This window comes from Enhydra lutris, unplaced genomic scaffold (genome assembly GCF_002288905.1).
Source record: "Enhydra lutris kenyoni isolate GAN:26980312 unplaced genomic scaffold, ASM228890v2 scaffoldscaffold93, whole genome shotgun sequence".
Taxonomy (NCBI): Eukaryota; Metazoa; Chordata; class Mammalia; order Carnivora; family Mustelidae; genus Enhydra; species Enhydra lutris.
In genome coordinates, this window is record NW_019154177.1 from 1265758 (window position 1) to 1274401 (window position 8644).

The 8644-nt window shown below is 44.8% G+C and overlaps 1 non-coding gene across 1 annotated transcript; it reads left to right on the plus strand.

Annotated features, from left to right (window-relative positions):
* The first annotated feature begins 924 nt into the window (after positions 1–924).
* On the plus strand, positions 925–998 carry TRNAT-UGU. Its single transcript has one exon. It is a non-coding gene; the product is annotated as a tRNA-Thr (tRNA).
* The last annotated feature ends 7646 nt before the right edge of the window (positions 999–8644 follow it).

Sequence of the window (8644 nt, forward strand, 5' to 3'; positions counted from 1 at the left end):
CCGGCGGCCCCGGCCCCTCCGCGCGCCACCTGTGGCTGTCCAGGCCCTGCCCTCAGACCCCCGAGTCCCAGGCCTCTCCCGCCGGCGAACAGCGCGATGAGGTGCCCCCCGCAAGCCCCGCTCTTCGCGCCTCGGGTACGACCTGGTGGAGGTGATTCGGGTCACGGCGTGGTGTGCGACCTCGGGGAAGGGGTGAGGGCCACCGCGGGGGCAGCGACCTCAAAGGATGGTGTTAGAGGGGAGGAGGCGTCACCTCCGCGAGCTGATGGCGCGTTGCCCTCGATGTGAGGCCTTGGTGGTGCCCGAGTGCGCAGGGCAGTGGTCCGCAGGGACGATATAGCTTCCCTCCCTAGGAGGGTCGTACCTGGACCCAGGAAACCCCCTGGGGTGGGCGTGCGGGGCCCCCTCCGCATCGTCTCCCCACCCCAGCCCTCCACTGCGCTTTGTGACGGGTGTGACACTGCGGTGTGACTGACTCCGCGGAGGTCCGCATCCTGCACTCTCTTCTCGGCCCCCGACCCCTGGCCGAGTCACTGCTTGCGGGGCGGAAGTGCGCCCCAATCCCGCAGCCCCAGAGTCTTGCACGAAGCCCCCTTTTGAGAGCCCGTAGCTTCGGACATGGGAGAGCCGCGTCCGCGTTCCAAGGGACGGGCGCAGCCCCAGCGCGGCGAGCTCCGGGAGGACTTCATCCCAGCCGCGGACGGAAAGTGCGTGGCCTTGACTGTCCCTGAGGGTTATTCTTGGCTGAGTGAAGTGCTGGGAGCCCCAACACGCAAGCGGCGCCAAGCTGCTCCCGCTCAAGGAACGAAACGACGTCTTGGGGTTCGTGCGCTTTCTCGCGGGAACCGGCTCTGTGCGTGCTCTGGCGACAGTACTTCATCGAACAGCAAGGACAGACCTGGCACTACCACAGGCGCGTGTGCGGGCTCCATGGCTTAGCTGGTTAAAGCGCCTGTCTTGTAAACAGGAGATCCTGGGTTCGACTCCCAGTGGGGCCTAGGCTTTTCTCTTCTCCGAAAGCTGCTTTCCCCCACTAAATCCCTCTGCTCCTTATATAAATTCTGATCCAATCACTCCGAAGCAGTTGTGACTGCAAAACTCTCACTTTGAAGGAAAAGGGGTGTGTTTCTTTATGATAACTGACAGAGAGGGAAACAGAATGGAAATGGACTTCCTGTGGATGGAGAGCTGAGAAATCCAGAAATCAGTAACTTCCTTTGTGATAACTTTGCTGAAGCTCCTCCCTGTCCTCTCTTTTTTGGGCAGGGATGGAGGAAGAACAAGAAAAATGTTCCCAACGCTGAAAGCCTTTTCTGAATTCCCATATAATTAATTAGTGATTTGAGAGAATCCAGCATGTTATGATTTACATATGGTTTTCCGAATACTACTAAATTATGAAATAGTAGTGTGTATTTTCTTATAGGTCTTCAAAGAAGGGTTTTAGTCCCCAAGGAACTAAATAAGTTAGCCCCACTGGAAACTGAATTTTAATTCTGCAATTAAAAACATAGAATGATCCTATAATGCAGTGATTCCTAAGCTGGGTGTGCATTTAAATCACCTAGGGAGCTTGTTAAAATACAGTGTCTTGGGACTCATCCCCAGAAGTTTTAATTCTGGTTTGCTGACAGACCCAGAAATGCATACTTTTAGCAAGTACTCTAAGTGATTTTGAAGCAAGCGAATTACCTTTGCAGAACTCTCCATTACAGACATAGCTGAATGAAAAGTGAGGTCAACAAATAAATGCCCTTTGCACCTTTGTACTGATTCAGAAACATCTGCGTACCCTCCTATCATCAAATTAGAATTATTGGAAGTCTACAATATCCCAGGTGTTTGCAGATACACTCTCACTTAATCAACCCAACAATCTTGTCAAATATGTCTAATAATCAGCTCTTTGAAGATGAGGAAACAGGCTCAGTAATGTAATCAGACAGATAGTAAGGTCAGAGCTCAATGTCAAACCCAAGCCTGTCTGTCTGATTGTAGAACCATGCCTTTCTTATGATACCTGTCTTCTGTTTTTATTAGGGTCAAGAATGAAGGCTTTGGCCACAGAGCCAAACAAAATTAAGCAACTTAGACTGATCTCAAACCTTAGTCTTACGGGTTTGGAGGCCTGAGATAACTTTCTGTTTTCTGTGAGAAAGTACTTGTCCAGAGAACACCTGACTCATGTTTGAATCCTGGAAGAGGAAAATGTAAAATGAAACTTTGGAAATCTATGGAAAAAGTTCTCCATGAAGAATGAACAGGCCAAATGAACAAACTGAATTGTTCTTCTCTATCTCCTGGGCTCTCTCTGCTTTTGCCTGAGACATCCTCTCCTCGTCCCAGGATCCTTTTGATAGAAACATAGGGTATCAGTCAGCCAGGGCTGCCGTAACAAAATATCACAAACCAGATGGCTTACACAACAAGTTCATCTTCTTACAGTTCTGGAGTTCAGAAGTCTAAGATAAAGGTGCGGTCAGAGCTGGTTTCCTGCTGCGGCCTTGCCTCTGCCTTGCAGGCCTCCACCTTCCTGCTGTGTCTACCCGTGGCCTTTCAAGGAGAGAGAGACAGTGAGACAGCTCTGGTATCTCTTTCTCTTCCTATAAGGACACCAGTCTTACTAAGTAAGGGCACTGCCCTTAGGACCTCATTTAACCTTAATTCCTTAAAGGTCCTATCCCAAAATATAGTCACATTAAGGGTAAAGGGCTTCAACATAGGGGTTGAAAGGGGGAACACAATTCAGTTCATAACAGGCAGGAGAGGGAGAATTGCATGACTTAGCTCTGAGTGACAGCTTCATCAGGACAGCATCTAATTAGCTAAGTGCCACCTGAAGAGGCAGCTTTGTGGATATGCAGGAAGTGTGGAGATAAAGGTATTGTCACAGAGTTAGCAAGGCTTTGGACTTTAAAGCACTTTTTTTTTTTTTTAAGATTTTATGTATTTGTCAGAGACAGCACAAGCAGGGGGAGCAGCGGGCAGAGGGAGAGACAGGCTTCTGCCTAGCAAGGAACCCGATGCGGGACTTGATTCTAGAAGCCTGGGAGACACCCAACTGACTGAGCCACACAGGCATCCTACTTTCAAAGCACTTTTTAAATAACTTTAAATCTACATGCATTAACCTGCTATCACCACCATCATCATCACCAATGGAGTATTTGTTTGGTTTCTGAAAACTGTTGGGGCAAATCCTACTCTCCCTTGCTGTTAAGATGGGATCAACAAGTGGAAGGACTGATGTAATGTCGTCACAACCAGAACTGCAAGTGGGAGGCGGACACTTTCTCCAGGGAGATTCATTTACCAATGACAGCCCCTCCGGGACCACTGGCGTAGTGGGTGAGAACTGGTTTTGTCTGCCTCTGACTCAGACTTGGAACCTATTTCTACAGAAGTACATCCATCCTACCTGCCATCTCAAGACCCTTAGTGGCTCTTACTGGACCCCAGCCGAATTGTACCTGCTTCCCCCTCTCGGACTTTTGGAATACAACCCTTTTGCAAACTTTCTCCCAACTAAATGTCTATAGCTAATGACACCTGCGTGATACAAGTTCAGATGAGAAGAGGTGTGTTCTGGTGGTATCTCTTTCTATGCGCCCCAGCCTAGATGGCACTGGGGTGGTTCGGTTTTATTTGGTTCTGAGACAGAAAATGAAGGTTCTGGATTCCGAACAAGGTCAGGCAGGGTGAGATGACTCCATGAGCTAAGTGACTTCTCACTGTGCCAAACCAAGAGCTATCATTTGTTGACTTTAATTTCAGAATTATGTCCGAAAGTTCCTGCTACCTCGGAGACAGAGGAAAGAGAACAGGTCAAGTCACTAAAGACCGGTTCTCTAAAGGGCGATACTCTGAAGACAAATGGGAAGATCAAACGTTATGAACAATGACCAAGAAGCCAAAGCGCTGAGGATTGGGGGGAGGTGCTGTGGGATCTCGTTTTACTCTTCTCCATCTCAACTCAGATACATGAGCTCTCTGGCAAATGTAGCTTATTATGTTCTCTCTTTTTGGAGAAGTGTTCCTTTGCCACTGCCTCTGCCTCAGTATCTGTCCCTGTCCCTGTCCTTGGTGGTTAAACAGCAACAACAAACCATCCTAACAATGAATTCAGATGGTTACGTGACATTTTGTGACGGGGAAGTTGGTCAAGTCGACCTAGAGGTGTCTTGAGGAAGCAGGAATCATCCTCTGGTGAGAGGATGGACCCACAAGCCAAGCTTCACATTTACCTTTTTCAGGAGACCCTTTTTGGTTGAATCACATATTCCTATCAATTTGCACATACATGCCCCTTTCAGTGCACTGAATTTCCATTCTCTCGGCACCTCACGCACACCTGTCTCCTGATTTCCCGGCTGACGTTCTCAGCCTCTCTCCCTGGACCCCATGCAAATTTCCAGCCAACCCCCAGCTTCCAGTCTCCTCCTCTTCGATCCCTCATCCCGTGGCCGCAGTAAATGCTCTGAGTGCTGCTCCCACCACCTCACAGCCCTTCCGAAAGCATCTTCATTTGCTCAGACTCCTTAACCTTGTATTCGAGATCGTCCATGTTACTCAGGTTATCTTTACATCCTGGCTTTCCACTACCCCCCTGCATGTACCCTATGCTGCAATGATGATACTGCGTGCATCCGTCCGTCAAAGAATACGCACGTACCTCTTGGATGCCCTTTGCCATCACTTAGGGACACTAAGATCGCCTTCCATTCCTCCTCACCTTCTTACCTCCGCAGCTGTCGTGAATAAGTTCAGGACCATTTCTTCCTTATTGTACTTCATATACACATTTCCCCTTCTGGAAGTCTTTGGGATCATCTTGTCCTGATTTATCTGAATTTCGTGAACAATGTAACCACATACGGGCCTTTTTTCTTTCGCTATGCTTGGATAGCTGGACACTCACATCTTTTAGTTTGGGAATTTTTAAAGATAAATTCATTGGCTGATCTCTTCCTCTATATTTTCACATTCCTTCTAGGTAGAACTCTACCATTCAGATCTGAATGTTGATAAGGGAGGAAAAACATTTATTTTCTAAGCCCTGCTTTTAAACAGTGGAAGAAGTTCCAGTACATTCACCAGGCAGGAAATGTGTGTGGGAATGTTTCCGGTTTATCTCAACTCTCTCCTTCATAGTTTTGAGAAAGAAAAAGGAATTTATCGGATTGGTAGACTTGAATTTTTTAATTTAAAAAATTGTAGTACAACCTATAACATTGTTTTTTAAATTTTTTAAATTTATTTTTAAAAAGACATTTATTTATTTAAGAGAAGGAGCAAGGGGAGGGATAGAGGGAGAGGGAGACAAGTAGACTTCCTGCTGAGAGGGAGGCCTCCTGTTGAGTGGAAGCCCCATGACCCAGGACCCTGAGATCATGACCGGGCTGAAATCAGCCGTTTTACCGACTGAGCCACCCAGGCACTCCTATTTTGTTTTTTTTAATTGAAGTACAATTAATATATGGTGTTAGGGGTGCCTTTATCTCTAAAAAATAAATAAGTCTTTTAAAAACACATACAGTGTTAAATTAAGATTGGTTAGCTGCAAAAGGAGCTGAGCATGCTTGACTCCGCCACTTTGTCTCTGGTCAAATGTAACCTGTCTTCAGGATTCATCCTGCTCCGCTTTGCCAGATGCTTGACCTATGGGCACAGAGTCATCATGTGGTTCTGTGTGTGTGTGTGTGTGTGTGTGTGTGTGTGTGTGTGTGTGTGTGTTGGGGATGGGGGTGGGCGGGTCATCCATTTGTGCCAGTAACTGATGGGGTAAGTGCTCTCAGGGGTGGAGAAAAAGCAAGATGATCCGATTGCATGACATAGACCGTGATCTTCCAGCAGCTCTAACAACAATAATGCAAACACATTTTGATCATCTCTCTGGCATCTATGTCCATTTTTCATTTTGTTTTGAATTCATGAAGAGAACACTAGTGTTATTAGTCAAGTCCTCTAAAACGTAACAGGTCTCCTGATCTGATATGTTAATTTTTTAAATCTATTTTATTCCTTTCCTATATCTATATTTTTGTTCTACTTTCTAAGAATTTCCCACAACCTTTCAAAGCTTTTATTTAATCTTTCCTTTATATCATATAATTTTCAACCACTATTTTATGTTCTCTAAATATGCCGCCAATTTTCTAGTAATTCTGTTTGTGTTTCAAGGTTACAGTATCTCTTCAATGTTACCTGAGGTGTTCTCCTCCCTCCATTGTCTCTTATATTTGAGTTATTTTTAAAAACCATTCATATTTGCTTTTGTCTGTCTCTTACAATTAAACGCTTTCCTCAGATGTTTGGTTGTTCTGGTCCACTCATTTCAAAGTGAGATACCGCACTGCTGGTTGGTGGTTTTGTGGACACGAGGAGCTTGCTGATGGGTGACTTCCCTCTGAATTCCTGTTTCCTTTCCAGCTTCCAAAATACTTGACATTGCTTTTCTGTTGTCATTTTTCCTTCCCAACCTCTTTTCTTTTGTGAGATTATACCTTTGAAAAATTCTTTTACTGCCATTGTGGTAGACAAATGTCTTTGTTTTATGTGTCATGTTTAACCTGAAATCCGTATCTGATATTTGAGATGTAGTTCAGTAACACTCACCTTCATGATACCACCACCTTCTTGCTTCCTGCCTACAGGTGATTTCTTCCACCTCCAAATTCTCTTCACCCTTTACCTGTACATCTAGGATGGCACTTAGCACATTTTTAGTGATTCTTAGTTATTTGTGTGCATGTAGAGAGATACTGGTGTATCATCATCTTGGAATGGAGGATCTGGTTAGTTTTCCTGCCCTGCAGTGCCTAATATTGTGCCTTGTGCTTAGTAGGCATAAAAGTTACGTTAATTTTTTGAACGAATGCATAAATGACTGTAAGTGAATCAACCAAAATATTCTGATTTAAAATATTAAGGACATATGCTATGTCTTGAGAATTGTATGTTAATTTTCTTTTATATACATTTCCTCTTATGAAATACCTTGCTTCCATGAATAGTTTATAAGGTCTTTAAAGGAAGAAGGGTAATTGTTGGATCTTATGGTAAGAGTATGTTTAGCTTCGTAAGAAACTAACAGACTGCCTTCCAAGGTGGCTGAACAATTTTGTGTTCCCACCAGCAATGAATGAGAGGTCCTACCGCAGCACATCCTTGCCAGCACTTGGTGTCATTGTTCTGAATTTTGGCCATTCTAATGGTCAGGTAGTGGAATCTCATTGTTGTTCTAATTTGCATTTTCGTGATGATGTATGTCTTAGCCCACTTGGCTGCTAAGACGAAATGCCCAAGACTGGGAAGTCCGAGATCATGGCACTGGCAGATGTGGTGTCTGGTAAGGAACCACTTTGTGATTAACAGGTAGCACCTTCTAGCTGTAACCACCCATGGTACAAGGAGGTCTGTAGGGTCTGGGTGTTCTCTTTTATCGTTAAGAGCACCAATCCCATATAAAAAGGCCCACCTTCATGACGTAAGGCCTCCCAAAGACCCCACCTCCTAACACCATCTCACTGGGAATTAGGTTTTAATGTATGAATTCAGTGAAGGGGAGAGGGTTAAAACATTTAGTCTATAGCAACATATGATGTGGACTGTCTTTACATGTGCTTATTTGACTCCTGTATTTCTTCTTTAGTGAGCTAAGGTCTTTGGCCTGTTTTATTTATTTTTTTATTGTGTTATGTTATTCATCATAAAATACATTAGTTTTTGGTGCAGTGTTCCAAGATTCATTGTTTATGGCCTGTTTTAAAATCAGGTTGTTTATTGTTGAATTTTAAGAGTTCTTTATGTATTTTGAATAACGGTTCTTTATCGGATATGTCTTTTGCAAATATTTTCTCCCAGTCTGTAGCTGATATTTTCATCTTCTTGATAGGTGCAGCAAGGCAGCTTTATTAGACGAAAGAAATGCTCCTTGGCTAGAATGGGAGGCTGTGTGGTGAGGAACCAAGAACACCCTGGATGCCACATAACTCCTCATTCCAATTCTCAGAGTCCCACTCTTTCCTCATCAATGCCCTGACTAATAAGAGATCTTCAGAACATTTCAAATACCGAGAATTTAAGCAGATATTAGAAAGTGGTAGTTCACAGAATTGATGTGAGAGGTGAAGAACCAGATTTGACAAACAAGCAGACGTGAAGGGAAACAAGCTATAGCCAAGATCCCACTCCGGAAAGAGACCATGTAGGACATATCTTTTAGTGCTGTCACCTGGGACGCTAATCAGGAAGGCATCTGCTCTGACAGTCCCTCCCCCCAACCTCATATTTTTACCTCATTTTTCCAACATTCAAACCCTCTATGGAAGCATCTGATTGACCCAGTTGAGATCAGATGCACCTTAGCTGCATAGTTGCTGGGAGAATACACTGTTCACCGCCCTGCGGCGAGCGCCATAACCAATAATGTCCACTAACCGATCACACAGTGCTTTGGTTTAGGAAAAAAATATATTTGAAACTTGTCTGCTGAAAGGACTTTTCTTTTCTTCCTTTGTTGAAAAAATTGTTTTATTTATTTGACATAAAGAGAGAGCAGAAGCATGGGGAGAGGCAGAGGGAGAGGGAGAAGCCGACTCCCCACTGAGCAGGGAGCCCAATGCAAGGCTTGATTCCAGGACTC